The sequence below is a fragment of the Stigmatopora nigra genome, unplaced genomic scaffold, assembly GCF_051989575.1.
Source record: "Stigmatopora nigra isolate UIUO_SnigA unplaced genomic scaffold, RoL_Snig_1.1 HiC_scaffold_24, whole genome shotgun sequence".
Taxonomy (NCBI): Eukaryota; Metazoa; Chordata; class Actinopteri; order Syngnathiformes; family Syngnathidae; genus Stigmatopora; species Stigmatopora nigra.
Genome location: NW_027551603.1, coordinates 1,703,105 through 1,727,704, shown reverse-complemented (window position 1 = coordinate 1,727,704; position 24,600 = coordinate 1,703,105). Strand labels below are relative to the sequence as shown.

The following is a 24,600-nucleotide window of genomic DNA, read 5'->3' as shown; positions in this document are numbered from 1 at the left end:
TTGGCCTGGTTAGTACCTGATTGGGAGACCGCTTGTGAATACCAGGTGCTGTGAGCATCATACCCCGCATCTTTTTCGACATTTCATGGGTGTCCATCTGCAAGAGCAGTACCGCTCACAGCCATACCACCCTGAAAAGGCCCGATCTCGTCCGATCTCGGAAGCCAAGCATTATTCGGCCTGGTTAGTACCTGATTGGGAGACCGCTTGGGAATACCAGGTGCTGTGAGAACCATGCCCCGCATCTTTTTCGACATTTCATGGGTGTCCATCTGCTAGTGCAGTACCGCTCACGGCCATACCACCCTGAAAAGGCCCGATCTCGTCCGATCTCGGAAGCCAAGCATTATTCGGCCTGGTTAGTACCTGATTGGGAGACCGCTTGGGAATACCAGGTGCTGTGAGAACCATGCCCCGCATCTTTTTCGACATTTCATGGGTGTCCATCTGCTAGTGCAGTACCGCTCACGGCCATACCACCCTGAAAAGGCCCGATCTCGTCCGATCTCGGAAGCCAAGCGTGGTTCGGCCTGGTTAGTACCTGATTGGGAGACCGCTTGGGAATACCAGGTGCTGTGAGCATCATACCCCGCATCTTTTTCGACATTTCATGGGTGTCCATCTGCAAGAGCAGTACCGCTCACGGCCATACCACCCTGAAAAGGCCCGACCTCGCCCGATCTCGTCCGATCTCGGAAGTCGAGCATGGTTCGGCCTGTTTAGTACCTGATTGGGGGACCGCTTGGGAATACCAGGTGCTGTGAGCATCATACCCCGCATCTTTTTCGACATTTCATGGGTGTCCATCTGCTAGTGCAGTACCGCTCACGGCCATACCACCCTGAAAAGGCCCGATCTCGTCCGATCTCGTCCGATCTCGGCAGCCAAGCATGGTTCGGCCTGGTTAGTACCTGATTGGGAGACCGCTTGGGAATACCAGGTGCTGTGAGCATCATACCCCGCATCTTTTTCGACATTTCATGGGTGTCCATCTGCTAGTGCAGTACTGCTCACGGCCATACCACCCTGAAAAGGCCCGATCTCGTCCGATTTCGGAAGCCAAGCATGGATCGGCCTGTTTAGTACCTGATTGGGAGACCGCTTGGGAATACCAGGTGCTGTGAGCATCATACCCCGCATCTTTTTGGACATTTCATGGGTGTCCATCTGCAGGAGCAGTACCGCTCACGGCCATACCACCCTGAAAAGGCCCGATCTCGTCCGATCTCGGAAGCCAAGCATGGTTCGGCCTGGTTAGTACCTGATTGGGAGACCGCTTGGGAATACCAGGTGCTGTGAGCATCATACCCTGCATCTTTTTCGACATTTCATGGGTGTCCATCTGCAAGAGCAGTACCGCTCACGGCCATACCACCCTGAAAAGGCCCGATCTCGTCTGATCTCGGAAGCCAAGCATGGTTCGGCCTGGTTAGTACCTGGTTGGGAGACCGCTTGGGAATACCAGGTGCTGTGAGCATCGTACCCCGCATCTTTTTCGACATTTCATGGGTGTCCATCTGCTAGTGCAGTACCGCTCACGGCCATACCACCCTGAAAAGGCCCGATCTCGTCCGATCTCGTCCGATCTCGGCAGCCAAGCATGATTCGGCCTGGTTAGTACCTGATTGGGAGACCGCTTGGGAATACCAGGTGCTGTGAGCATCATACCCCGCATCTTTTTCGACATTTCATGGGTGTCCATCTGCAAGAGCAGTACCGCTCACGGCCATACAACCCTGATAAGGCCCGATCTCGCCCGATCTCGTCCGATCTCGGCAGCAAAGCATGGTTCGGCCTGGTTAGTACCTGATTGGGAGACCGCTTGGGAATACCAGGTGCTGTGAGCATCATACCCCGCATTTTTTTCGACATTTCATGGGTGTCCATCTGCAAGAGCAGTACCGCTCTGGGCCATACCACCCTGATAAGGCCCGATCTCGCCCGATCTCGTCCGATCTCGGCAGCCAAGCATGGTTCGGCCTGGTTAATACCTGATTGGGAGACCGCTTGGGAATACCAGGTGCTTTGAGCATCATACCCCGCATCTTTTTCGACATTTCATGGGTGTCCATCTGCAAGAGCAGTACCGCTCACGGCCATACCACCCTGAAAAGGCCCAATCTCGCCCGATCTCGTCCGATCTCGGCAGCCAAGCAGGGTTCAGCCTGTTTAGTACCTGATTGGGAGACCGCTTGGGAATACCAGGTGCTGTGAGCATCTTGCCCCGCATCTTTTTCGACATTTCATGGGTGTCCATCTGCTAGTGCAGTACCGCTCACGGCCATACCACCCTGAAAAGGCCCAATCTCCTCCGATCTCGGAAGCCAAGCATGGTTCGGCCTGGTTAGTACCTGATTGGGAGACCGCTTGGGAATACCAGGTGCTGTGAGCATCATACCCCGCATCTTTTTCGACATTTCATGGGTGTCCATCTGCTAGTGCAGTATCGCTCACGGCCATACCACCCTGAAAAGGCCCGATCTCGTCCGATCTCGGAAGCCAAGCATGGATCGGCCTGTTTAGTACCTAATTGGGAGACCGCTTGTGAATACCAGGTGCTGTGAGCATCATACCCCGCATCTTTTTCGACATTTCATGGGTGTCCATCTGCTAGTGCAGTACCGCTCACGGCCATACCACCCTGAAAAGGCCCGATCTCGTCCGATCTCGCCCGATCTCGGCAGCCAAGCATGATTCGGCCTGTTTAGTACCTGATTGGGAGACCGCTTGGGAATACCAGGTGCTGTGAGCATCATACCCCGCATCTTTTTCGACATTTCATGGGTGTCCATCTGCACGAGCAGTACCGCTCACGGCCATACCACCCTGAAAAGGCCCGATCTCGTCCGATCTCGGAAGCCAAGCATGGTTCGGCCTGGTTAGTACCTGATTGGGAGACCGCTTGGGAATACCAGGTGCTGTGAGCATCTTGCCCCGCATCTTTTTCGACATTTCATGGGTGTCCATCTGCTAGTGCAGTACCGCTCACGGCCATACCACCCTGAAAAGGCCCGATCTCGTCTGATCTCGGAAGCCAAGCATGGTTCGGCCTGTTTAGTACCTGATTGGGAGACCGCTTGGGAATACCAGGTGCTGTGAGCATCATACCCTGCATCTTTTTCGACATTTCATAAGTGTCCATCTGCAAGAGCAGTACCGCTCACTGCCATACCACCCTGAAAAGGCCCGATCTCGTCCGATCTCGTCCGATCTCGGCAGCCAAGCATGGTTCGGCCTGGTTAGTACCTGATTGGGAGACCGCTTGGGAATGCCAGGTGCTGTGAGCATCATACCCCGCATCTTTTTCGACATTTCATGGGTGTCCATCTGCAAGAGCAGTACCGCTCACGGTCATACCACCCTGATAAGGCCCGATCTCGCCCGATCTCGTACGATCTCGGCAGCCAAGCATTGTTCGGCCTGGTTAGTACCTGTCTGGGAGACCGCTTGGGAATACCAGGTGCAGTGAGCATCATGCCCCGCATCTTTTTCGACATTTCATGGGTGTCCATCTGCTAGTGCAGTACCGCTCACGGCCATACCACCCTGAAAAGGCCCGATCTCGTCCGATCTCGTCCGATCTCGGCAGCCAAGCATGGTTCGGCCTGGTTAGTACCTGATTGGGAGACCGCTTGGGAATACCAGGTGCTGTGAGCATCATACCCCGCATCTTTTTCGACATTTCATGGGTGTCCATCTGCTAGTGCGGTACCGCTCACGGCCATACCACCCTGAAAAGGCCCGATCTCGTCCGATCTCGGAAGCCAAGCATGGTTCGGCCTGTTTAGTACGTGATTGGGAGACCGCTTGGGAATACCAGGTGCTCTGAGCATCAAACCCCGCATCTTTTTCGACATTTCATGGGTGTCCATCTGCTAGTGTAGTACCGCTCACGGCCATACCACCCTGAAAAGGCCCGATCTCGTCCGATCTCGGCAGCCAAGCATGGTTCGGCCTGGTTAGTACCTGATTGGGAGACCGCTTGGGAATACCAGGTGCTGTGAGCATCATACCCCGCATCTTTTTCGACATTTCATGGGTGTCCATCTGCAGGAGCAGTACTGCCCACGGCCATACCACCCTGAAAAGGCCCGATCTCGTCCGATCTCGGAAGCCAAGCATGGTTCGGCCTGTTTAATACCTGATTGGGAGACCGCTTGGGAATACCAGGTGCTGTGAGCATCATACCCCGCATCTTTTTCGACATTTCATGGGTGGCCATCTGCAAGAGCAGTAACGCTCACGGCCATACCACCCTGAAAAGGCCCGATCTCGTCCGATCTCGTCCGATCTCGGCAGCCAAGCATGGTTCGGCCTGGTTAGTACCTGATTGGGAGACCGCTTGGGAATACCAGGTGCTGTGAGCATCATACCCCGCATCTTTTTCGACATTTCATGGGTGTCCATCTGCTAGTGCAGTACCGCTCACGGCCATACCACCCTGATAAGGCCCGATCTCGTCCGATCTCGTCCGATCTCGGCAGCCAAGCATGGTTCGGCCTGTTTAGTACCTGATTGGGAGACCGCTTGGGAATACCAGGTGCTGTGAGCATCATACCCCGCATCTTTTTCGACATTTCATGGGTGTCCATCTGCTAGTGCAGTACCGCTCACGGCCATACCACCCTGATAAGGCCCGATCTCGTCCGATCTCGTCCGATCTCGGCAGCCAAGCATGGTTCGGCCTGTTTAGTACCTGATTGGGAGACCGCTTGGGAATACCAGGTGCTGTGAGCATCATACCCCGCATCTTTTTCGACATTTCATGGGTGTCCATCTGCTAGTGCAGTACTGCTCACGGCCATACCACCCTGATAAGGCCCGATCTCGTCTGATCTCGGAAGCCAAGCATGGTTCGGCCTGTTTAGTACCTGATTGGGAGACCGCTTGGGAATACCAGGTGCTGTGAGCATCATACCCCGCATCTTTTTCGACATTTCATGGGTGTCCATCTGCAAGAGCAGTAACGCTCACGGCCATACCACCCTGAAAAGGCCCGATCTCGTCCGATCTCGTCCGATCTCGGCAGCCAAGCATGGTTCGGCCTGGTTAGTACCTGATTGGGAGACCGCTTGGGAATACCAGGTGCTGTGAGCATCATACCCCGCATCTTTTTCGACATTTCATGGGTGTCCATCTGCTAGTGCAGTACCGCTCACGGCCATACCACCCTGAAAAGGCCCGATCTCGTCCGATCTCGGAAGCCAAGCATGGTTCGGCCTGTTTAGTACCTGATTGGGAGACCGCTTGGGAATATCAGGTACTTTGAGCATCATACCCCGCATCTTTTTCGACATTTCATGGGTGTCCATCTGCTAGTGCAGTACCGCTCACGGCCATACCACCCTGAAAAGGCCCGATCTCGCCCGATCTCGGCAGCCAAGCATGGTTCGGCCTGTTTAGTACCTGATTGGGAGACCGCTTGGGAATACAAGGTCCTGTGAGCATCATACCCCGCATCTTATTCGACATTTCATGGGTGTCCATCTGCAAGAGCAGTACCGCTCACGGCCATACCACCCTGATAAGGCCCGATCTCGCCCGATCTCGTCCGATCTCGGCAGCCAAGCATGGTTCGGCCTGGTTAGTACCTGATTGGGAGACCGCTTGGGAATACCAGGTGCTGTGAGCATCATACCCCACATCTTTTTCGACATTTCATGGGTGTCCATCTGCTAGTGCAGTACCGCTCACGGCCATACCACCCTGAAAAGGCCCGATCTCGTCCGATCTCGGAAGCCAAGCATGGTTCGGCCTGGTCAGTACCTGATTGGGAGACCGCTTGGGAATACCAGGTGCTGTGAGCATCATACCCCGCATCTTTTTCGACATTTCATGGGTGTCCATCTGCAAGAGCAGTACCGCTCACGGCCATACCACCCTGAAAAGGCCCGATCTCGTCCGATCTCGGAAGCCAAGCACGGTTCGGCCTGTTTAGTACCTGATTGGGAGACCGCTTGGGAATACCAGGTGCTGTGAGCATCATACCCCGCATCTTTTTCAACATTTCATGGGTGTCCATCTGCTAGTGCAGTACCGCTCACGGCCATACCACCCTAAAAAGGCCCGATCTCGTCTGATCTCGGAAGCCAAGCATGGTTTGGCCTGTTTAGGACCTGATTGGGAGACCGCTTGGGAATACCAGGTGCTGTGAGCATCATACCCCGCATCTTTTTCGACATTTCATGGGTGTCCATCTGCAAGAGCAATACCGCTCACGGCCATACCACCCTGATAAGGCCCGATCTCGTCCGATCTCGTCCGATCTCGGCAGCCAAGCATGGTTCGGCCTGGTTAGTACCTGATTGGGAGACCGCTTGGGAATACCAGGTGCTGTGAGCATCATACCCCGCATCTTTTTGGACATTTCATGGGTGTCCATCTGCAGGAGCAGTACCGCTCACGGCCATACCACCCTGAAAAGGCCCGATCTCGTCCGATCTCGGAAGCCAAGCATGGTTCGGCCTGTTTAGTACCTGATTGGGAGACCGCTTGGGAATACCAGGTGCTGTGAGCATCATACCCCGCATCTTTTTCGACATTTCATGGGTGTCCATCTGCAAGGGCAGTACCGCTCACGGCCATACCACCCTGAAAAGGCCCGATCTCGTCCGATCTCGGAAGCCAAGCATGGTTCGGCCTGTTTAGTACGTGATTGGGAGACCGCTTGGGAATACCAGGTGCTGTGAGCATCATACCCCGCATCTTTTTCGACATTTCATGGGTGTCCATCTGCTAGTGCAGTACCGCTCACGGCCATACCACCCTGAAAAGGCCTGATCTCGTCCGATCTCAGCAGCCAAGCATGGTTCGGCCTGGTTAGTACCTGATTGGGAGACCGCTTGGGAATACCAGGTGCTGTGAGCATCATACCCCGCATCTTTTTCGACATTTCATGGGTGTCCATCTGCTAGTGCAGTACCGCTCACGGCCATACCACCCTGAAAAGGCCCGATCTCGTCCGATCTCGGAAGCCTAGCATGGTTCGGCCTGTTTAGTACCTGATTGGGAGACCGCTTGGGAATACCAGGTGCTGTGAGCATCATACCCCGCATCTTTTTCGACATTTCATGGGTGTCCATCTGTTAGTGCAGTACCGCTCACGGCCATACCGCCCTGAAAAGGCCCGATCTCGTCCGATCTCGTCCGATCTCGGCAGCCAAGCATGGTTCGGCCTGGTTAGTACCTGATTGGGAGACCGCTTGGGAATACCAGGTGCTGTGAGCATCATACCCCGCATCTTTTTCGACTTTTCATGGGTGTCCATCTGCAAGAGCAATACCGCTCACGGCCATACCACCCTGATAAGGCCCGATCTCGTCCGATCTCGTCCGATCTCGGCAGCCAAGCATTGTTCGGCCTGGTTAGTACCTGATTGGGAGACCGCTTGGGACTACCAGGTGCTGTGAGCGTCATACCCCGCATCTTTTTCGACATTTCATGGGTGTCCATCTGCAAGAGCAGTACCTGCCATGGCCATACCACCCTGAAAAGGCCCGACCTCGTCCGATCTCGGAAGCCAAGCATGGTTCGGCCTGGTTAGTACCTGATTGGGAGACCGCTTGGGAATACCAGGTGCTGTGAGCATCATACCCCGCATCTTTTTCGACATTTCATGGGTGTCCATCTGCAAGAGCAGTACTGCCCACGGCCATACCACCCTGAAAAGGCCCGATCTCGTCCGATCTCGGAAGCCAAGCATGGTTCGGCCTGTTTAGTACCTGATTGGGAGACCGCTTGGGAATACCAGGTGCTGTGAGCATCATACCCCGCATCTTTTTCGACATTTCATGGGTGTCCATCTGCAAGAGCAGTAACGCTCACGGCCATACCACCCTGAAAAGGCCCGATCTCGTCCGATCTCGTCCGATCTCGGCAGCCAAGCATGATTCGGCCTGGTTAGTACCTGATTGGGAGACCGCTTGGGAATACCAGGTGCTGTGAGCATCATACCCCGCATCTTTTTCGACATTTCATGGGTGTCCATCTGCTAGTGCAGTACCGCTCACGGCCATACCACCCTGATAAGGCCCGATCTCGTCCGATCTCGTCCGATCTCGGCAGCCAAGCATGGTTCGGCCTGTTTAGTACCTGATTGGGAGACCGCTTGGGAATACCAGGTGCTGTGAGCATCATACCCCGCATCTTTTTCGACATTTCATGGGTGTCCATCTGCTAGTGCAGTACCGCTCACGGCCATACCACCCTGATAAGGCCCGATCTCGTCTGATCTCGGAAGCCAAGCATGGTTCGGCCTGTTTAGTACCTGATTGGGAGACCGCTTGGGAATACCAGGTGCTGTGAGCATCATACCCCGCATCTTTTTCGACATTTCATGGGTGTCCATCTGCAAGAGCAGTAACGCTCACGGCCATACCACCCTGAAAAGGCCCGATCTCGTCCGATCTCGTCCGATCTCGGCAGCCAAGCATTGTTCGGCCTGGTTAGTACCTGATTGGGAGACCGCTTGGGAATACCAGGTGCTGTGAGCATCATACCCCGCATCTTTTTCGACATTTCATGGGTGTCCATCTGCTAGTGCAGTACCGCTCACGGCCATACCACCCTGAAAAGGCCCGATCTCGTCCGATCTCGGAAGCCAAGCATGGTTCGGCCTGTTTAGTACCTGATTGGGAGACCGCTTGGGAATATCAGGTACTTTGAGCATCATACCCCGCATCTTTTTCGACATTTCATGGGTGTCCATCTGCTAGTGCAGTACCGCTCACGGCCATACCACCCTGAAAAGGCCCGATCTCGCCCGATCTCGTCCGATCTCGGCAGCCAAGCATGGTTCGGCCTGGTTAGTACCTGATTGGGAGACCGCTTGGGAATACCAGGTGCTGTGAGCATCATACCCCGCATCTTTTTCGACATTTCATGGGTGTCCATCTGCTAGTACAGTACCGCTCACGGCCATACCACCCTGAAAAGGCCCGATCTCGTCCGATCTCTGCAGCCAAGCATGGTTCGGCCTGGTTAGTACCTGATTGGGAGACCGCTTGGGAATACCAGGTGCTGTGAGCATCATACCCCGCATCTTTTTCGACATTTCATGGGTGTCCATCTGCTAGTGCAGTACCGCTCACGGCCATACCACCCTGAAAAGGCCCGATCTCGCCCGCTCTCGTCCGATCTCGGCAGCCAAGCATGGTTTGGCCTGGTTAGTACCTGATTGGGAGACCGCTTGGGAATACCAGGTGCTGTGAGCATCATACCCCGCATCTTTTTCGACATTTCATGGGTGTCCATCTGCTAGTACAGTACCGCTCACGGCCATACCACCCTGAAAAGGCCCGATCTCGTCCGATATCGGAGGCCAAGCATTGTTCGGCCTGGTCAGTACCTGATTGGGAGACCGCTTGGGAATACCAGGTGCTGTGAGCATCATACCCCGCATCTTTTTCGACATTTCATGGGTGTCCATCTGCAAGAGCAGTACCGCTCATGGCCATACCACCCTGATAAGGCCCGATCTCGCCCGATTTTGTCCGATCTCGGCAGCCAAGCAAGTTCGGGCTGGTTAGTACCTGATTGGGAGACCGCTTGGGAATACCAGGTGCTGTGAGCATCATACCCCGTATCTTTTTCGACATTTCATGGGTGTCCATCTGCAAGAGCAGTACCGCTCACGGCCATACCACCCTGAAAAGGTCCGATCTCGGAAGCCAAGCATGGTTCGGCCTGTTTAGTACCTGATTGGGAGACCGCTTGGGAATACCAGGTGCTGTGAGCATCATACCCCGCATCTTTTTCGACATTTCATGGGTGTCCATCTGCAAGAGCAGTACCGCTCACAGCCATACCACCCTGAAAAGGTCCGATCTCGCCCGATCTCGTCCGATCTCGGCAGCCAAGCATGATTCGGCCTGGTTAGAACCTGATTGGGAGACTGCTTGGGAATACCAGGTGCTGTGAGCATCTTGCCCCGCATCTTTTTCGACATTTCATGGGTGTCCATCTGCTAGTGCAATACCGCTCACGGCCATACCACCCTGAAAAGGCCCGATCTCGTCTGATCTCGGAAGCCAAGCATGGTTCGGCCTGTTTAGTACCTGATTGGGAGACCGCTTGGGAATACCAGGTGCTGTGAGCATCATACCCCGCATCTTTTTCGACATTTCATAAGTGTCCATCTGCAAGAGCAGTACCGCTCACGGTCATACCACCCTGATAAGGCCCGATCTCGCCCGATCTCGTACGATCTCGGCAGCCAAGCATTGTTCGGCCTGTTTAGTACCTGATTGGGAGACCGCTTGGGGAATACCAGGTGCTGTGAGCATCATGCCCCGCATCTTTTTCGACATTTCATGGGTGTCCATCTGCTAGTGCAGTACCGCTCACGGCCATACCACCCTGAAAAGGCCCGATCTCGTCCGATCTTGGAAGCCAAGCATGGTTGGGCCTGGTTAGTACCTGGTTGGGAGACCGCTTGGGAATACCAGGTGCTGTGAGCATCATACCCCGCATCTTTTTCGACATTTCATGGGTGTCCATCTGCAAAAGCAGTACCGCTCACGGCCATACCACCCTGAAAAGGCCCGATCTCGCCCGATCTCGGAAGCCAAGCATGGTTAGACTTGTTTAGTACCAGATTGGGAGACCGCTTGGGAATACCAGGTGCTGTGAGAACCATGCCCCGCATCTTTTTCGACATTTCATGGGTGTCCATCTGCTAGTGCAGTACCGTTCACGGCCATACCACCCTGAAAAGGCCCGATCTCGTCCGATCTCGGAAGCCAAGCATGGTTCGGCCTGGTTAGTACCTGATTGGGAGACCGCTTGGGAATACCAGGTGCTGTGAGCATCATACCCCTTATCTTTTTCGACATTTCATGGGTGTCCATCTGCAAGAGCAGTACCGCTCACGGCCATACCACCCTGAAAAGGCCCGATCTCCTCCGATCTCGGAAGCCAAGCATGGTTCGGCCTGTTTAGTACCTGATTGGGAGACCGCTTGGGAATACCAGGTGCTGTGAGCAGCATACCCCGCATCTTTTTCGACATTTCATGGGTGTCCATCTGCAAAAGCAGTACCGCTCACGGCCATACCACCCTGAAAAGGCCCGATCTCGTCCGATCTCGGAAGCCAAGCATGGTTCGGCCTGGTTAGTACCTGATTGGGAGACCGCTTGGGAATACCAGGTGCAGTGAGCATCATACCCCGCATCTTTTTCGACATTTCATGGGTGTCCATCTGCAGGAGCAGTACCGCTCACGGCCGTACCACCCTGAAAAGGCCCGATCTCGTTCGATCTCGGAAGCCAAGCATGGTACGGCCTGGTTAGTACCTGATTGGGAGACCGCTTGGGAATACCAGGTGCTGTGAGCATCATACCCCGCATCTTTTTCGACATTTCATGGGTGATCTATCTGAAATCCAGATCAAATTCTGGATTTCAGATAGATCAGTTGTCATCATGCACCTTTTACCAAGACTGGACCTATAGTAGGACTTAGATGGAGAGCTATCTTAAAAAGAACATGTCCTCATTACTTGGGGGAGAAACAAAGGATCCAAAATCACTCAGAGCTGTCAGGAGTGGTTGGATTGCCTTTCCTGGCATGACGTCACGATAACTATCAGCTGTCACTAATTACGTGATTAGATTATTTTTGGTATTTAAGCATTATGATTTTCTGTGGACGCGGTTGGATCGACTGGTTAAGTTCTGGTTTCGTTTCCTGTTAATCCTCGTAGTAATTGCTGTTTCCATTGACGCCACGCCGCATGTTCAGTTCGTTTGTAATGAGTGGTCAAGCCAAGTTGTTTAAGTTATGTTACCCCGTTTATTAAATCAACCAACAAGAGCTACAGATCTGCCTCACCTTTCCAATTACTTCGGCGACTCTGCATCTGGGTTCAACTTACCCTACGATCGCGTCGCACTACGCGGCGAAATCGTAACAGCACGATCCAACCATTATGGACCCAGCGGAGCGCCACCCACGCTCGCGCCGACGCACTCGGCGACGCAAACCATCCACCTCGAAGACACCGGACTGCTTGGAATGTATAAGAAACCCCTCAGAATCGTTTAGGAATTTTGTAATGGACACACCGTGGTGCGGGGCTCTCAGGCACATCATTTCTAGAGATGAGCCACAGCTGGTAGAAGAGTTAGAGCCGCAGCGTACTCATACGCCCCACCACTGCTATGCACGTCGCCCTGGGAAGCCTTTACCGTTTCATCATGATGCCCAGGTGCGTACAACCACCAGAGAGCGCCCAAGTTATCTTATGCCTATGCCCAGAGGAATTGATTCACCATGGAGGGAGCCTGAAGATTCTGGTGAGGAGGACACCCGTTGAGGAAGTTCCCCACGGCCAGCAGCGTGGCCAGGATCTTCTTGAAGGTCCGGTTGCCGGCCAGCTGCTCCATGCCCAACTTCAGGTCAAACAGGGGCTCGGCGATCTCCTGCTCGAGTGCCTCATAGTTGAGTTTGAAAGACCACAGCTGCAGGCGGGGGGTCAAGGCGCTGACGGAAGCCAGGCCCGAGAGGAATTCCTCGGCCGTCCCCAGGGGAACGTCGGGATTGGCCGAGCGAGCCTCGCGGATCTTCTGCTTCTCCTCCTCTGTGGGCGTCATGCTCAGGATCTTCTCCACACCCTCCTTGTTGATGGCAAAGTCGTCAAAGTTGAGGATGGCGCTCTTGATGACGTGAACGGCGGGCAGGACCGTCATCCCGATGTTGATGGCGGTGCTCCGCTTGGAGTCCAGAACCAGGATCTCGGACTTTTTGCTCTCTGGCGCTTTCTTGGCCCATGGCGTCTCTTTGGCCCTGGACTCAAAGAGGTGCTCCAGCTTCCCCATGTCCACTTGGACCTTGTCCAGTGACGCCAAAAATAATCTAATCACGTAATTAGTGACAGCTGATAGTTATCGTGACGTCATGCCAGGAAAGGCAATCCAACCTCTCCTGACAAGAGCTTCAAATAAAGACAATTTGTCGGTCTTTCGGGAACAGATTTTCTTGAAAAATAACCCTTTCGCTATGATTTCTAGAATTTTACTGACATAATGCAAGTGCATTCGCAGCTAGCCCTCAGAGATAAAATGAGTTGGATTTCCATCTCCAACAATACCAGCCGATATGTTATTTGAGGTTCTTGATCTGAATGAATTAAATGACCTCCGGTATGCAGTACAACTGTAGAGCAATTACTTTAAATTATGTTCATTCTTTTGTCCCCCGCCTGGTGCCCGTAGATAGCTGGCATAGGCCTTAGCACCCCCCGTGACCCTTGTGAGGATAAGCGGTTGAGAGAATGAATGAATGAAAGAATACTAAACAATGTCTTTCACATGACGATCATTTATACCAGTGTTTTTCAACCTTTTTTGAGCCACGGCACATTTTTTTACATTGGAAAAATTTGTGGCACACCACTAACCAAAGATTTTACAAAATGACACTCTGTATAGTATATTTAATTACAATATAATTTCTCAATTTATTTATACTCAGTCAGTGTGAAACCTGGGCCTGTTTAGATGAACACAAAGCCGATATCCTGGCAGGAATAGTAGAAAGACACACACGAAGCTCTTCTTCAACAGCTCTCAGTCTCTCTCTGTTTTTAGTTTTTATAGCAGTTAGGCTTGAAAAGCTCAGCTCACACAGATATGTTGTGGAAAATGGGAGCAATGTCAGAACAGCTTTGTTGGCCAGAATGGGGAACTCCTTGGCAGCAGTCAACCAAAAACTGTCCAAAGGAAGATCAGCAAATCTTAGTTTTAAACCACGATCCTGTCTCAGTTCAGTTAGTTCCTCCTGCTCTTGTAAAGTCATGTCCTTTCGAACAACTGATGCCGAGCTGTATGGGTCCCTAACCCAGTCAAAGCATTCAGTGGAGGCTGAAGAGAAATAAAATGACAACTTCTCCTCAAGACTTTTCAAATGTTTACCTATTACTTCAGACAGTGCAGCAGTGTTGCTTTGCTGTTTGTCTGTGAGTGGGAACATCTCCAGGTTGGCACGTTGCACATGTTGTTGCCAGAGGTGCACCTTTAAACGGAATCCATTTATTTTATCTGTGCTTGTAAGCAGGTTTTCATTTCGGCCCTGCATCCTTGTGTTCAGTTCATTAAGATGATGAAATATATCAGCCAGGTATGCCAACTTTGCGCACCACTCATCACTTGCAAACTGATTTGAGTAATCAGACCTCTCATTTGTCAGAAACATTTTAAGTTCCTCTCGCAGCTCATACACACGGGTCAGCACCTTACCGCGCGACAACCATCGGACCTCCGTATGGAGCAATAAGGCTTTATGCTCCGCTCCCATTTCCTCACACAGAGATGCGAATATACGGCTTTTCAGAGGTCGTGTCTTCACAAAGTTCACCATGCGCACCACATCGTCCAACACAGGAACCAGTTCTACTGGTAAAGTCTTCGCAACGAGGGCCTCACGGTGCAAAAAACAGTGCGTAATAATCAGATCTGGGTTTCTTTCCTTCACTCTACTCACGAAGCCTTTGGTGCGCCCGACCATGGCTGCAGCTCCATCAGTGCACACACTTGTGCAGTTTTCCCACGTAAGTCCTCCCTGGTCAAGATATTCCGATGTGACCCGAAAAATTTCCTCTCCAGTTGTTTTTTCTGGCAGTGTCTTGCAAAATAGGAAGTTTTCTCTAATGGCATCACCATCCACAAAACGCACATTGGCCAAGAGCTGAGAATGTCCACTAATATCCGTAGACTCGTCAACTTGCAACGCAAATTTCCTACTGATGCGTATCTTTTCCAAAACATGGCTTTCGATGTCTGTAGACATGTCATCAATACGCCTGGCAATTGTGTTATCAGAGAGCGGGACTTTATCTATGTCTTTAGCCGCACCAGGGCCGAGCATCTCGTTGACAATGGCTTTACAGGCAGGTAGTATTAATGTCTCTGCCACAGTGTGCGGCTTTTTTGATTTAGCAACAAGTTCTGCGACTAGGTAACTAGCTTTGAGCGCTTTCTCATTTACCTTTGTGGTTTTTCTCATAAACGTTGCCTGTTTCTCTGTGTTTACATGCAGGCGAACAAAATAGTCTATCGGCTTGTTTTGAAGCGACGGGTGTTTCGTTTGGAGATGGCGTTTAAGCTTGCTTGGCACCATGGCGCTGTTGGATAGCTTCTCGCCACACACCAGGCATAACGGAATAGGTGTCGTCTCATCCCCGGTGAAAGTAAATCCAAACGAAAGATAGCTTTTACTATATTGCCTTGAGCTCACCGTCTTTGCTTTGTTTTCTCCACCACTCATACTAGGGCCTTTATCCGGGTCAGAATCTTGTCCAGGGCGCAGTTCGGAGTTTGCAGTTGTCCTTTTTAAAAACTTCTCCATGACTGTCACCACGGTGCATCACTAATTTTCTTGGCGGAACGTGTCAATCAACTACGTGTTGCCACACGGACAAATATTACATTACGCTGCCAGCCTTTGCAGCACGGACATTGGACAATGACATCATATTTGCAGAAATCTATTAATAAATGTTAATTTAAAAAAAAGGATATTGGATAATTTCTCACGGCACACCTGAGGATCTCTCACGGCACACTAGTGTGCCGCGGCACAGTGGTTGAAAATCACTGATTTATACTAAACAATTACTATTAGTTTAAGCATGTGAAACTATGATAAAATATGATTTGGATTTTACAGCATGTTTTCGTAACCTGTTTTATGTTTATTTATATAAACAATAGACACCTTGTAAAGCATTGCTGTTGCTTCACATGTATTTCTTAGGGGCCTAACATTCAACCACATCTAAGCAGCAGTACTTGTAGACTTGCATTCTGTGAAGCGCAAAGTGTCCTTCTGTTCTAAAGAGACAGAACAGCAAGAAAAGGACTCTGTGCAACCTTCTTTACTCTGTAACAGCGGGATGATGCTTTTTGTGTAGAAAGGATGGAGTACAAAGTGTAAGCGAATGAGTGGAAAGTACTGCAGACAATGTATGACTGTTTTTTTCTATTTTTTTTCCGTGCAGTTGAGGAGTGTAGTTTGCAAGATCCAGCATGCCAGTACTATTGAATGCTGGGTATTTTGCTGAGCCTTCTTTAAAAATTACTTCTCTTATCATGTAAAAGTAGTGATATCTGAACAGACAGAAGAATAGTCAGTCATTTTCTTCTTAAAAAAATAAAAATAAAATACTTGTGGTTGCTAGAGTTATACAGTAAAAAAGGGGTGTGTGCATGTGGTGGTGGAGCAATATAATTTTAGTTTCAGTGAAATGAAAAATCTACAATAGTGTTCCAATAAATTGGTGGTTATTGAAGTGCTATACCAATTGAATGTAATTTCTGGTAAAATTCTGTAGCTCCAGTGTTTAACCATAAATCCTATGTGATTTTTTGTTTTACAGTATAAAATGTGAAAACACTTATAAATCCCATTTAAATTCAGTGAATTCATTTAGTTGTGCTGCCACTACAACATTGCACCCAATCAGTTAGTCTTTAATTGAATCTGATTACCAGTCGATTTGAATTGAATGACTTGACCCCGCTGAGATATTTTCTCTAAAAGAATAATGGAGTTGCTTATTTGACTATTTAGTATTGTTATTTTGTTATCTTTTTGCATTTGGTGCTTTTTTTAAACATCTACTACTTTACATTATAATTGCTTGATCTGAGGTAGTTGGGTTGTAAAGGTTTAAATCAAAATTCAAAGTACGGTAATACACATATATACACACGATGCAACAGATGTGCAGTCCATTTGCAGCGTCCAGAAGTAAAACAACATGTGAAAATTGAGTGTATAGAGTGCAAAAAGTCTTACTGCAATCAAGCTGACTTTACTCCTTTGTTATTATTGCTGACTCAAAGACAAATACCAATTTGGCCTGAAATGCACAAAAGTAAACATAGCTGTATATATTCCTGCCTTTTCCCCCCTCTTTTATAACCTGAATATTCCAACTGACTTTGAATAATGTCAAATCCCAATTGATTTGGGTAGCAGGTGTAGAAGGTCGAATTAATACTTTAGCTCATGGGTGTCCATCTGCAAGAGCAGTACCGCTCACGGCCATACCACCCTGAAAAGGCCTGATCTCGTCCGATCTCGGAAGCCAAGCATGGTTCGGCCTGGTTAGTACCTGATTGGGAGACCGCTTGGGAATACCAGGTGCTGTGAGCATCATACCCCGCATCTTTTTCGACATTTCATGGGTGTCCATCTGCTAGTGCAGTACCGCTCACGGCCATACCACCCTGAAAAGGCCCGATCTCGTCCGATCTTGGAAGCCAAGCATGGTTGGGCCTGGTTAGTACCTGGTTGGGAGACCGCTTGGGAATACCAGGTGCTGTGAGCATCATACCCCGCATCTTTTTCGACATTTCATGGGTGTCCATCTGCAAAAGCAGTACCGCTCACGGCCATACCACCCTGAAAAGGCCCGATCTCGCCCGATCTCGGAAGCCAAGCATGGTTAGACTTGTTTAGTACCAGATTGGGAGACCGCTTGGGAATACCAGGTGCTGTGAGAACCATGCCCCGCATCTTTTTCGACATTTCATGGGTCTCCATCTGCTAGTGCAGTACCGTTCACGGCCATACCACCCTGAAAAGGCCCGATCTCGTCCGATCTCGGAAGCCAAGCATGGTTCGGCCTGGTTAGTACCTGATTGGGAGACCGCTTGGGAATACCAGGTGCTGTGAGCATCATACCCCGCATCTTTTTCGACATTTCATGGGTGTCCATCTGCAAGTGCAGTACCGCTCACAGCCATACCACCCTGAAAAGGCCCGATCTCGTTCGATCTCGGAAGCCAAGCATAGTTCGGCCTGGTTAGTACCTGGTTGGGAGACCGCTTGGGAATACCAGGTGCTGTGAGCATCATACCCCGCATCTTTTTCGACATTTCATGGGTGTCCATCTGCAAAAGCAGTACCGCTCACGGCCATACCACCCTGAAAAGGCCCGATCTCGCCCGATCTCGGAAGTCAAGCATGGTTAGACTTGTTTAGTACCAGATTGGGAGACCGCTTGGGAATACCAGGTGCTGTGAGAACCATGCCCCGCATCTTTTTCGACATTTCATGGGTCTCCATCTGCTAGTGCAGTACCGTTCACGGCCATACCACCCTGAAAAGGCCCGATCTCGTCCGATCTCGGAAGCCAAGCATGGTTCGGCCTGGTTAGTACCTGATTGGGAGACCGCTTGGGAATACCAGGTGCTGTGAGCATCATACCCCGCATCTTTTTCGACATTTCATGGGTGTCCATCTGCAAGAGCAGTACCGCTCACGGCCATACCACCCTGAAAAGGCCCGATCTCCTCCGATCTCGGAAGCCAAGCATGGTTCGGCCTGTTTAGTACCTGATTGGGAGACCGCTTGGGAATACCAGGTGCTGTGAGCAGCATACCCCGCATCTTTTTCGACATTTCATGGGTGTCCATCTGCAAAAGCAGTACCGCTCACGGCCATACCACCCTGAAAAGGCCCGATCTCGTCCGATCTCGGAAGCCAAGCATGGTTCGGCCTGGTTAGTACCTGATTGGGAGACCGCTTGGGAATACCAGGTGCTGTGAGCATCATACCCCGCATCTTTTTCGACATTTCATGGGTGTCCATCTGCTAGTGCAGTACCGCTCACGGCCATACCACCCTGAAAAGGCCCGATCTCGTTCGATCTCGGAAGCCAAGCATGGTGCGGCCTGGTTAGTACCTGATTGGGAGACCGCTTGGGAATACCAGGTGCTGTGAGCATCATACCCTGCATCTTTTTCGACATTTCATGGGTGATCTATCTGAAATCCAGATCAAATTCTGGATTTCAGATAGATCAGTTGTCATCATGCACCTTTTACCAAGACTGGACCTATAGTAGGACTTAGATGGAGAGCTATCTTAAAAAGAACATGTCCTCATTACTTGGGGGAGAAACAAAGGATCCAAAATCACTCAGAGCTGTCAGGAGTGGTTGGATTGCCTTTCCTGGCATGACGTCACGATAACTATCAGCTGTCACTAATTACGTGATTAGATTATTTTTGGTATTTAAGCATTATGATTTTCTGTGGACGCGGTTGGATCGACTGGTTAAGTTCTGGTTTCGTTTCCTGTTAATCCTCGTAGTAATTGCTGTTTCCATTGACGCCACGCCGCATGTTCAGTTCGTTTGTAATGAGTGGTCAAGCCAAGTTGTTTAAGTTATGTTACCCCGTTTATTAAATCAACCAACAAGAGCTACAGATCTGCCTCACCTTTCCAATTACTTCGGCGACTCTGCATCTGGGTTCAACTTACCCTACGATCGCGTCGCACTACGCGGCGAAATCGTAACAGCACGATCCAACCATTATGGACCCAGCGGAGCGCCACCCACGCTCGCGCCGACGCACTCGGCGACGCAAACCATCCACCTCGAAGACACCGGACTGCTTGGAATGTATAAGAAACCCCTCAGAATCGTTTAGGAATTTTGTAATGGACACACCGTGGTGCGGGGCTCTCAGGCACATCATTTCTAGAGATGAGCCACAGCTGGTAGAAGAGTTAGAGCCGCAGCGTACTCATACGCCCCACCACTGCTATGCACGTCGCCCTGGGAAGCCTTTACCGTTTCATCATGATGCCCAGGTGCGTACAACCACCAGAGAGCGCCCAAGTTATCTTATGCCTATGCCCAGAGGAATTGATTCACCATGGAGGGAGCCTGAAGATTCTGGTGAGGAGGACACCCGTTGAGGAAGTTCCCCACGGCCAGCAGCGTGGCCAGGATCTTCTTGAAGGTCCGGTTGCCGGCCAGCTGCTCCATGCCCAACTTCAGGTCAAACAGGGGCTCGGCGATCTCCTGCTCGAGTGCCTCATAGTTGAGTTTGAAAGACCACAGCTGCAGGCGGGGGGTCAAGGCGCTGACGGAAGCCAGGCCCGAGAGGAATTCCTCGGCCGTCCCCAGGGGAACGTCGGGATTGGCCGAGCGAGCCTCGCGGATCTTCTGCTTCTCCTCCTCTGTGGGCGTCATGCTCAGGATCTTCTCCACACCCTCCTTGTTGATGGCAAAGTCGTCAAAGTTGAGGATGGCGCTCTTGATGACGTGAACGGCGGGCAGGACCGTCATCCCGATGTTGATGGCGGTGCTCCGCTTGGAGTCCAGAACCAGGATCTCGGACTTTTTGCTCTCTGGCGCTTTCTTGGCCCATGGCGTCTCTTTGGCCCTGGACTCAAAGAGGTGCTCCAGCTTCCCCATGTCCACTTGGACCTTGTCCAGTGACGCCAAAAATAATCTAATCACGTAATTAGTGACAGCTGATAGTTATCGTGACGTCATGCCAGGAAAGGCAATCCAACCTCTCCTGACAAGAGCATCAAATAAAGACAATTTGTCGGTCTTTCGGGAACAGATTTTCTTGAAAAATAACCCTTTCGCTATGATTTCTAGAATTTTACTGACATAATGCAAGTGCATTCGCAGCTAGCCCTCAGAGATAAAATGAGTTGGATTTCCATCTCCAACAATACCAGCCGATATGTTATTTGAGGTTCTTGATCTGAATGAATTAAATGACCTCCGGTATGCAGTACAACTGTAGAGCAATTACTTTAAATTATGTTCATTCTTTAGTCCCCCGCCTGGTGCCCGTAGATAGCTGGGATAGGCCTTAGCACCCCCCGTGACCCTTGTGAGGATAAGCGGTTGAGAGAATGAATGAATGAAAGAATACTAAACAATGTCTTTCACATGACGATCATTTATACTAAACAATTACTATTAGTTTAAGCATGTGAAACTATGATAAAATATGATTTGGATTTTACAGCATGTTTTCGTAACCTGTTTTATGTTTATTTATATAAACAATAGACACCTTGTAAAGCATTGCTGTTGCTTCACATGTATTTCTTAGGGGCCTAACATTCAACCACATCTAAGCAGCAGTACTTGTAGACTTGCATTCTGTGAAGCGCAAAGTGTCCTTCTGTTCTAAAGAGACAGAACAGCAAGAAAAGGACTCTGTGCAACCTTCTTTACTCTGTAACAGCGGGATGATGCTTTTTGTGTAGAAAGGATGGAGTACAAAGTGTAAGCGAATGAGTGGAAAGTACTGCAGACAATGTATGACTGTTTTTTTCTATTTTTTTCCGTGCAGTTGAGTGTAGTTTGCAAGATCCAGCATGCCAGTACTATTGAATGCTGGGTATTTTGCTGAGCCTTCTTTAAAAATTACTTCTCTTATCATGTAAAAGTAGTGATATCTGAACAGACAGAAGAATAGTCAGTCATTTTCTTCTTAAAAAAATAAAAATAAAATACTTGTGGTTGCTAGAGTTATACAGTAAAAAAGGGGTGTGTGCATGTGGTGGTGGAGCAATATAATTTTAGTTTCAGTGAAATGAAAAATCTACAATAGTGTTCCAATAAATTTGTGGTTATTGAAGTGCTATACCAATTGAATGTAATTTCTGGTAAAATTCTGTAGCTCCAGTGTTTAACCATAAATCCTATGTGATTTTTTGTTTTACAGTATAAAATGTGAAAACACTTATAAATTCCATTTAAATTCAGTGAATTCATTTAGTTGTGCTGCCACTACAACATTGCACCCAATCAGTTAGTCTTTAATTGAATCTGATTACCAGTCGATTTGAATTGAATGACTTGACCCCGCTGAGATATTTTCTCTAAAAGAATAATGGAGTTGCTTATTTGACTATTTAGTATTGTTATTTTGTTATCTTTTTGCATTTGGTGCTTTTTTTAAACATCTACTACTTTACATTATAATTGCTTGATCTGAGGTAGTTGGGTTGTAAAGGTTTAAATCAAAATTCAAAGTACGGTAATACACATATATACACACGATGCAACAGATGTGCAGTCCATTTGCAGCGTCCAGAAGTAAAACAACATGTGAAAATTGAGTGTATAGAGTGCAAAAAGTCTTACTGCAATCAAGCTGACTTTACTCCTTTGTTATTATTGCTGACTCAAAGACAAATACCAATTTGGCCTGAAATGCACAAAAGTAAAACATAGCTGTATATATTCCTGCCTTTTCCCCCCTCTTTTATAACCTGAATATTCCAACTGACTTTGAATAATGTCAAATCCCAATTGATTTGGGTAGCAGGTGTAGAAGGTCGAATTAATACTTTAGCTCATGGGTGTCCATCTGCAAGAGCAGTACCGCTCACGGCCATACCACCCTGAAAAGGCCTGATCTCGTCCGATCTCGGAAGCCAAGCATGGTTCGGCCTGGTTAGTACCTGATTGGGAGACCGCTTGGGAATACCAGGTGCTGTGAGCATCATACCCCACATCTTTTTCAACATTTCATGGGTGTCCATCTGCTAGTGCAGTACCGCTCACGGCCATACCACCCTGAAAAGGCCCGATCTCGTCCGATCTTGGAAGCCAAGCATGGTTGGGCCTGGTTAGTACCTGGTTGGGAGACCGCTTGGGAATACCAGGTGCTGTGAGCATCATACCCCGCATCTTTTTCGACATTTCATGGGTGTCCATCTGCAAAAGCAGTACCGCTCACGGCCATACCACCCTGAAAAGGCCCGATCTCGCCCGATCTCGGAAGCCAAGCATGGTTAGACTTGTTTAGTACCAGATTGGGAGACCGCTTGGGAATACCAGGTGCTGTTTGTTTGTTTGTTTTGTTTTTGCACTACAAGCGCCTGAGGATTGCCCTCAGATAGCGCTAGAGCTGCCACTGGAACGCGGATTATTTCATCCGGGGGGTAGTCGGAGGTGAGGGGCAGTCAAATGTCTCCGGCTGGATGAAAAACGTAGGGTGCCACGGTCCTTGTTGGCAGCTCTGAGTGGTATTTGTTGGAATTCGCAGGCCGCAGCGAGCGGCCTCTCAGGAGACACCACGTGAAGGTTTCCAACTTTGTCTCCCACCAGGTGCTGTGAGAACCATGCCCCGCATCTTTTTCGACATTTCATGGGTGTCCATCTGCTAGTGCAGTACCGTCCACGGCCATACCACCCTGAAAAGGCCCGATCTCGTCCGATCTCGGAAGCCAAGCATGGTTCGGCCTGGTTAGTACCTGATTGGGAGACCGCTTGGGAATACCAGGTGCTGTGAGCATCATACCCCGCATCTTTTTCGACATTTCATGGGTGTCCATCTGCAAGAGCAGTACCGCTCACGGCCATACCACCCTGAAAAGGCCCGATCTCCTCCGATCTCGGAAGCCAAGCATGGTTCGGCCTGTTTAGTACCTGATTGGGAGACCGCTTGGGAATACCAGGTGCTGTGAGCAGCATACCCCGCATCTTTTTCGACATTTCATGGGTGTCCATCTGCAAAAGCAGTACCGCTCACGGCCATACCACCCTGAAAAGGCCCGATCTCGTCCGATCTTGGAAGCCAAGTATGGTTCGGCCTGGTTAGTACCTGATTGGGAGACCGCTTGAGAATACCAGGTGCAGTGAGCATCATACCCCGCATCTTTTTCGACATTTCATGGGTGTCCATCTGCAGGAGCAGTACCGCTCACGGCCATACCACCCTGAAAAGGCCCGATCTCGCCCGATCTCGGAAGCCAAGCATGGTTAGACTTGTTTAATACCAGATTGGGAGACCGCTTGGGAATACCAGGTGCTGTGAGAACCATGCCCCGCATCTTTTTCGACATTTCATGGGTCTCCATCTGCTAGTGCAGTACCGTTCACGGCCATACCACCCTGAAAAGGCCCGATCTCCTCCGATCTCGGAAGCCAAGCATAGTTCGGCCTGTTTAGTACCTGATTGGGAGACCGCTTGGGAATACCAGGTGCTGTGAGCAGCATACCCCGCATCTTTTTCGACATTTCATGGGTGTCCATCTGCAAAAGCAGTACCGCTCACGGCCATACCACCCTGAAAAGGCCCGATCTCCTCCGATCTCGGAAGCCAAGCATGATTCGGCCTGGTTAGTACCTGATTGGGAGACCGCTTGGGAATACCAGGTGCAGTGAGCATCATACCCCGCATCTTTTTCGACATTTCATGGGTGTCCATCTGCAGGAGCTGTACCGCTCACGGCCATACCACCCTGAAAAGGCCCGATCTCGTTCGATCTCGGAAGCCAAGCATGGTACGGCCTGGTTAGTACCTGATTGGGAGACCGCTTGGGAATACCAGGTGCTGTGAGCATCATACCCCGCATCTTTTTCGACATTTCATGGGTGATCTATCTGAAATCCAGATCAAATTCTGGATTTCAGATAGATCAGTTGTCATCATGCACCTTTTACCAAGACTGGACCTATAGTAGGACTTAGATGGAGAGCTATCTTAAAAAGAACATGTCCTCATTACTTGGGGGAGAAACAAAGGATCCAAAATCACTCAGAGCTGTCAGGAGTGGTTGGATTGCCTTTCCTGGCATGACGTCACGATAACTATCAGCTGTCACTAATTACGTGATTAGATTATTTTTGGTATTTAAGCATTATGATTTTCTGTGGACGCGGTTGGATCGACTGGTTAAGTTCTGGTTTCGTTTCCTGTTAATCCTCGTAGTAATTGCTGTTTCCATTGACGCCACGCCGCATGTTCAGTTCGTTTGTAATGAGTGGTCAAGCCAAGTTGTTTAAGTTATGTTACCCCGTTTATTAAATCAACCAACAAGAGCTAC

The 24,600-nt window shown here is 50.0% G+C and overlaps 3 non-coding genes and 74 pseudogenes across 3 annotated transcripts; all 77 read left to right on the top strand.

Annotated features, from left to right (window-relative positions):
- Window positions 1-113: 113 nt before the first annotated feature.
- LOC144183849 (5S ribosomal RNA) lies at window positions 114-232 on the top strand (annotated as a pseudogene).
- Window positions 233-288: 56 nt separating this feature from the next.
- On the top strand, window positions 289-407 carry LOC144183552 (5S ribosomal RNA; annotated as a pseudogene).
- A 56-nt stretch (window positions 408-463) lies between these two features.
- LOC144182990 (5S ribosomal RNA) lies at window positions 464-582 on the top strand (annotated as a pseudogene).
- Window positions 583-638: 56 nt separating this feature from the next.
- Window positions 639-767, top strand: LOC144185047 (5S ribosomal RNA; annotated as a pseudogene).
- Window positions 768-823: 56 nt separating this feature from the next.
- LOC144182928 (5S ribosomal RNA) lies at window positions 824-952 on the top strand (annotated as a pseudogene).
- Window positions 953-1,008: 56 nt separating this feature from the next.
- Window positions 1,009-1,127, top strand: LOC144191151 (5S ribosomal RNA; annotated as a pseudogene).
- Window positions 1,128-1,183: 56 nt separating this feature from the next.
- LOC144190765 (5S ribosomal RNA) lies at window positions 1,184-1,302 on the top strand (annotated as a pseudogene).
- A 56-nt stretch (window positions 1,303-1,358) lies between these two features.
- Window positions 1,359-1,477, top strand: LOC144188487 (5S ribosomal RNA; annotated as a pseudogene).
- Window positions 1,478-1,533: 56 nt separating this feature from the next.
- Window positions 1,534-1,662, top strand: LOC144185440 (5S ribosomal RNA; annotated as a pseudogene).
- A 56-nt stretch (window positions 1,663-1,718) lies between these two features.
- LOC144182307 (5S ribosomal RNA) lies at window positions 1,719-1,847 on the top strand (annotated as a pseudogene).
- A 56-nt stretch (window positions 1,848-1,903) lies between these two features.
- LOC144187218 (5S ribosomal RNA) lies at window positions 1,904-2,032 on the top strand (annotated as a pseudogene).
- A 56-nt stretch (window positions 2,033-2,088) lies between these two features.
- LOC144184160 (5S ribosomal RNA) lies at window positions 2,089-2,217 on the top strand (annotated as a pseudogene).
- A 56-nt stretch (window positions 2,218-2,273) lies between these two features.
- LOC144191029 (5S ribosomal RNA) lies at window positions 2,274-2,392 on the top strand (annotated as a pseudogene).
- Window positions 2,393-2,448: 56 nt separating this feature from the next.
- Window positions 2,449-2,567, top strand: LOC144191663 (5S ribosomal RNA; annotated as a pseudogene).
- Window positions 2,568-2,623: 56 nt separating this feature from the next.
- On the top strand, window positions 2,624-2,752 carry LOC144186647 (5S ribosomal RNA; annotated as a pseudogene).
- Window positions 2,753-2,808: 56 nt separating this feature from the next.
- Window positions 2,809-2,927, top strand: LOC144190753 (5S ribosomal RNA; annotated as a pseudogene).
- Window positions 2,928-2,983: 56 nt separating this feature from the next.
- LOC144188140 (5S ribosomal RNA) lies at window positions 2,984-3,102 on the top strand (annotated as a pseudogene).
- A 56-nt stretch (window positions 3,103-3,158) lies between these two features.
- LOC144185777 (5S ribosomal RNA) lies at window positions 3,159-3,287 on the top strand (annotated as a pseudogene).
- Window positions 3,288-3,528: 241 nt separating this feature from the next.
- On the top strand, window positions 3,529-3,657 carry LOC144182927 (5S ribosomal RNA; annotated as a pseudogene).
- Window positions 3,658-3,713: 56 nt separating this feature from the next.
- LOC144183361 (5S ribosomal RNA) lies at window positions 3,714-3,832 on the top strand (annotated as a pseudogene).
- A 56-nt stretch (window positions 3,833-3,888) lies between these two features.
- On the top strand, window positions 3,889-4,007 carry LOC144186457 (5S ribosomal RNA; annotated as a pseudogene).
- A 56-nt stretch (window positions 4,008-4,063) lies between these two features.
- Window positions 4,064-4,182, top strand: LOC144182243 (5S ribosomal RNA; annotated as a pseudogene).
- Window positions 4,183-4,238: 56 nt separating this feature from the next.
- On the top strand, window positions 4,239-4,367 carry LOC144182925 (5S ribosomal RNA; annotated as a pseudogene).
- Window positions 4,368-4,423: 56 nt separating this feature from the next.
- LOC144185212 (5S ribosomal RNA) lies at window positions 4,424-4,552 on the top strand (annotated as a pseudogene).
- Window positions 4,553-4,608: 56 nt separating this feature from the next.
- On the top strand, window positions 4,609-4,737 carry LOC144185211 (5S ribosomal RNA; annotated as a pseudogene).
- Window positions 4,738-4,793: 56 nt separating this feature from the next.
- LOC144189173 (5S ribosomal RNA) lies at window positions 4,794-4,912 on the top strand (annotated as a pseudogene).
- Window positions 4,913-4,968: 56 nt separating this feature from the next.
- LOC144182924 (5S ribosomal RNA) lies at window positions 4,969-5,097 on the top strand (annotated as a pseudogene).
- Window positions 5,098-5,153: 56 nt separating this feature from the next.
- LOC144182512 (5S ribosomal RNA) lies at window positions 5,154-5,272 on the top strand (annotated as a pseudogene).
- Window positions 5,273-5,328: 56 nt separating this feature from the next.
- On the top strand, window positions 5,329-5,447 carry LOC144186380 (5S ribosomal RNA; annotated as a pseudogene).
- Window positions 5,448-5,503: 56 nt separating this feature from the next.
- LOC144182666 (5S ribosomal RNA) lies at window positions 5,504-5,632 on the top strand (annotated as a pseudogene).
- Window positions 5,633-5,688: 56 nt separating this feature from the next.
- Window positions 5,689-5,807, top strand: LOC144187308 (5S ribosomal RNA; annotated as a pseudogene).
- Window positions 5,808-5,863: 56 nt separating this feature from the next.
- LOC144187404 (5S ribosomal RNA) lies at window positions 5,864-5,982 on the top strand (annotated as a pseudogene).
- A 56-nt stretch (window positions 5,983-6,038) lies between these two features.
- On the top strand, window positions 6,039-6,157 carry LOC144184267 (5S ribosomal RNA; annotated as a pseudogene).
- A 56-nt stretch (window positions 6,158-6,213) lies between these two features.
- Window positions 6,214-6,342, top strand: LOC144183926 (5S ribosomal RNA; annotated as a pseudogene).
- Window positions 6,343-6,398: 56 nt separating this feature from the next.
- Window positions 6,399-6,517, top strand: LOC144187615 (5S ribosomal RNA; annotated as a pseudogene).
- Window positions 6,518-6,573: 56 nt separating this feature from the next.
- LOC144189769 (5S ribosomal RNA) lies at window positions 6,574-6,692 on the top strand (annotated as a pseudogene).
- A 56-nt stretch (window positions 6,693-6,748) lies between these two features.
- LOC144187383 (5S ribosomal RNA) lies at window positions 6,749-6,867 on the top strand (annotated as a pseudogene).
- Window positions 6,868-6,923: 56 nt separating this feature from the next.
- On the top strand, window positions 6,924-7,042 carry LOC144191003 (5S ribosomal RNA; annotated as a pseudogene).
- A 56-nt stretch (window positions 7,043-7,098) lies between these two features.
- Window positions 7,099-7,227, top strand: LOC144183145 (5S ribosomal RNA; annotated as a pseudogene).
- Window positions 7,228-7,468: 241 nt separating this feature from the next.
- On the top strand, window positions 7,469-7,587 carry LOC144185423 (5S ribosomal RNA; annotated as a pseudogene).
- A 56-nt stretch (window positions 7,588-7,643) lies between these two features.
- Window positions 7,644-7,762, top strand: LOC144190000 (5S ribosomal RNA; annotated as a pseudogene).
- A 56-nt stretch (window positions 7,763-7,818) lies between these two features.
- On the top strand, window positions 7,819-7,947 carry LOC144185439 (5S ribosomal RNA; annotated as a pseudogene).
- A 56-nt stretch (window positions 7,948-8,003) lies between these two features.
- On the top strand, window positions 8,004-8,132 carry LOC144185210 (5S ribosomal RNA; annotated as a pseudogene).
- Window positions 8,133-8,188: 56 nt separating this feature from the next.
- Window positions 8,189-8,307, top strand: LOC144189172 (5S ribosomal RNA; annotated as a pseudogene).
- Window positions 8,308-8,363: 56 nt separating this feature from the next.
- Window positions 8,364-8,492, top strand: LOC144185515 (5S ribosomal RNA; annotated as a pseudogene).
- A 56-nt stretch (window positions 8,493-8,548) lies between these two features.
- Window positions 8,549-8,667, top strand: LOC144182510 (5S ribosomal RNA; annotated as a pseudogene).
- A 56-nt stretch (window positions 8,668-8,723) lies between these two features.
- Window positions 8,724-8,852, top strand: LOC144181920 (5S ribosomal RNA; annotated as a pseudogene).
- A 56-nt stretch (window positions 8,853-8,908) lies between these two features.
- LOC144190241 (5S ribosomal RNA) lies at window positions 8,909-9,027 on the top strand (annotated as a pseudogene).
- Window positions 9,028-9,083: 56 nt separating this feature from the next.
- Window positions 9,084-9,212, top strand: LOC144183751 (5S ribosomal RNA; annotated as a pseudogene).
- Window positions 9,213-9,268: 56 nt separating this feature from the next.
- LOC144184883 (5S ribosomal RNA) lies at window positions 9,269-9,387 on the top strand (annotated as a pseudogene).
- A 590-nt stretch (window positions 9,388-9,977) lies between these two features.
- Window positions 9,978-10,096, top strand: LOC144188139 (5S ribosomal RNA; annotated as a pseudogene).
- Window positions 10,097-10,338: 242 nt separating this feature from the next.
- On the top strand, window positions 10,339-10,457 carry LOC144182354 (5S ribosomal RNA). Its single transcript, XR_013324738.1, has one exon. It is a non-coding gene; the product is annotated as a 5S ribosomal RNA (ribosomal RNA).
- A 56-nt stretch (window positions 10,458-10,513) lies between these two features.
- Window positions 10,514-10,632, top strand: LOC144183477 (5S ribosomal RNA; annotated as a pseudogene).
- Window positions 10,633-10,688: 56 nt separating this feature from the next.
- On the top strand, window positions 10,689-10,807 carry LOC144184997 (5S ribosomal RNA; annotated as a pseudogene).
- Window positions 10,808-10,863: 56 nt separating this feature from the next.
- LOC144189287 (5S ribosomal RNA) lies at window positions 10,864-10,982 on the top strand (annotated as a pseudogene).
- A 56-nt stretch (window positions 10,983-11,038) lies between these two features.
- On the top strand, window positions 11,039-11,157 carry LOC144188991 (5S ribosomal RNA; annotated as a pseudogene).
- Window positions 11,158-11,213: 56 nt separating this feature from the next.
- LOC144189053 (5S ribosomal RNA) lies at window positions 11,214-11,332 on the top strand (annotated as a pseudogene).
- Window positions 11,333-17,035: 5,703 nt separating this feature from the next.
- Window positions 17,036-17,154, top strand: LOC144187800 (5S ribosomal RNA; annotated as a pseudogene).
- A 56-nt stretch (window positions 17,155-17,210) lies between these two features.
- On the top strand, window positions 17,211-17,329 carry LOC144182234 (5S ribosomal RNA). Its single transcript, XR_013324730.1, has one exon. It is a non-coding gene; the product is annotated as a 5S ribosomal RNA (ribosomal RNA).
- Window positions 17,330-17,385: 56 nt separating this feature from the next.
- LOC144183476 (5S ribosomal RNA) lies at window positions 17,386-17,504 on the top strand (annotated as a pseudogene).
- Window positions 17,505-17,560: 56 nt separating this feature from the next.
- LOC144184986 (5S ribosomal RNA) lies at window positions 17,561-17,679 on the top strand (annotated as a pseudogene).
- A 56-nt stretch (window positions 17,680-17,735) lies between these two features.
- On the top strand, window positions 17,736-17,854 carry LOC144188288 (5S ribosomal RNA; annotated as a pseudogene).
- Window positions 17,855-17,910: 56 nt separating this feature from the next.
- Window positions 17,911-18,029, top strand: LOC144182427 (5S ribosomal RNA; annotated as a pseudogene).
- Window positions 18,030-18,085: 56 nt separating this feature from the next.
- On the top strand, window positions 18,086-18,204 carry LOC144184975 (5S ribosomal RNA; annotated as a pseudogene).
- A 56-nt stretch (window positions 18,205-18,260) lies between these two features.
- On the top strand, window positions 18,261-18,379 carry LOC144189286 (5S ribosomal RNA; annotated as a pseudogene).
- A 56-nt stretch (window positions 18,380-18,435) lies between these two features.
- Window positions 18,436-18,554, top strand: LOC144190741 (5S ribosomal RNA; annotated as a pseudogene).
- A 56-nt stretch (window positions 18,555-18,610) lies between these two features.
- Window positions 18,611-18,729, top strand: LOC144187914 (5S ribosomal RNA; annotated as a pseudogene).
- Window positions 18,730-22,152: 3,423 nt separating this feature from the next.
- On the top strand, window positions 22,153-22,271 carry LOC144187799 (5S ribosomal RNA; annotated as a pseudogene).
- Window positions 22,272-22,327: 56 nt separating this feature from the next.
- LOC144182115 (5S ribosomal RNA) lies at window positions 22,328-22,446 on the top strand. Its single transcript, XR_013324729.1, has one exon. It is a non-coding gene; the product is annotated as a 5S ribosomal RNA (ribosomal RNA).
- Window positions 22,447-22,502: 56 nt separating this feature from the next.
- LOC144185715 (5S ribosomal RNA) lies at window positions 22,503-22,621 on the top strand (annotated as a pseudogene).
- A 326-nt stretch (window positions 22,622-22,947) lies between these two features.
- Window positions 22,948-23,066, top strand: LOC144189429 (5S ribosomal RNA; annotated as a pseudogene).
- Window positions 23,067-23,122: 56 nt separating this feature from the next.
- Window positions 23,123-23,241, top strand: LOC144189285 (5S ribosomal RNA; annotated as a pseudogene).
- A 56-nt stretch (window positions 23,242-23,297) lies between these two features.
- On the top strand, window positions 23,298-23,416 carry LOC144184498 (5S ribosomal RNA; annotated as a pseudogene).
- Window positions 23,417-23,472: 56 nt separating this feature from the next.
- On the top strand, window positions 23,473-23,591 carry LOC144185687 (5S ribosomal RNA; annotated as a pseudogene).
- Window positions 23,592-23,647: 56 nt separating this feature from the next.
- Window positions 23,648-23,766, top strand: LOC144182286 (5S ribosomal RNA; annotated as a pseudogene).
- Window positions 23,767-23,822: 56 nt separating this feature from the next.
- Window positions 23,823-23,941, top strand: LOC144182476 (5S ribosomal RNA; annotated as a pseudogene).
- A 56-nt stretch (window positions 23,942-23,997) lies between these two features.
- On the top strand, window positions 23,998-24,116 carry LOC144183775 (5S ribosomal RNA; annotated as a pseudogene).
- The last annotated feature ends 484 nt before the right edge of the window (window positions 24,117-24,600 follow it).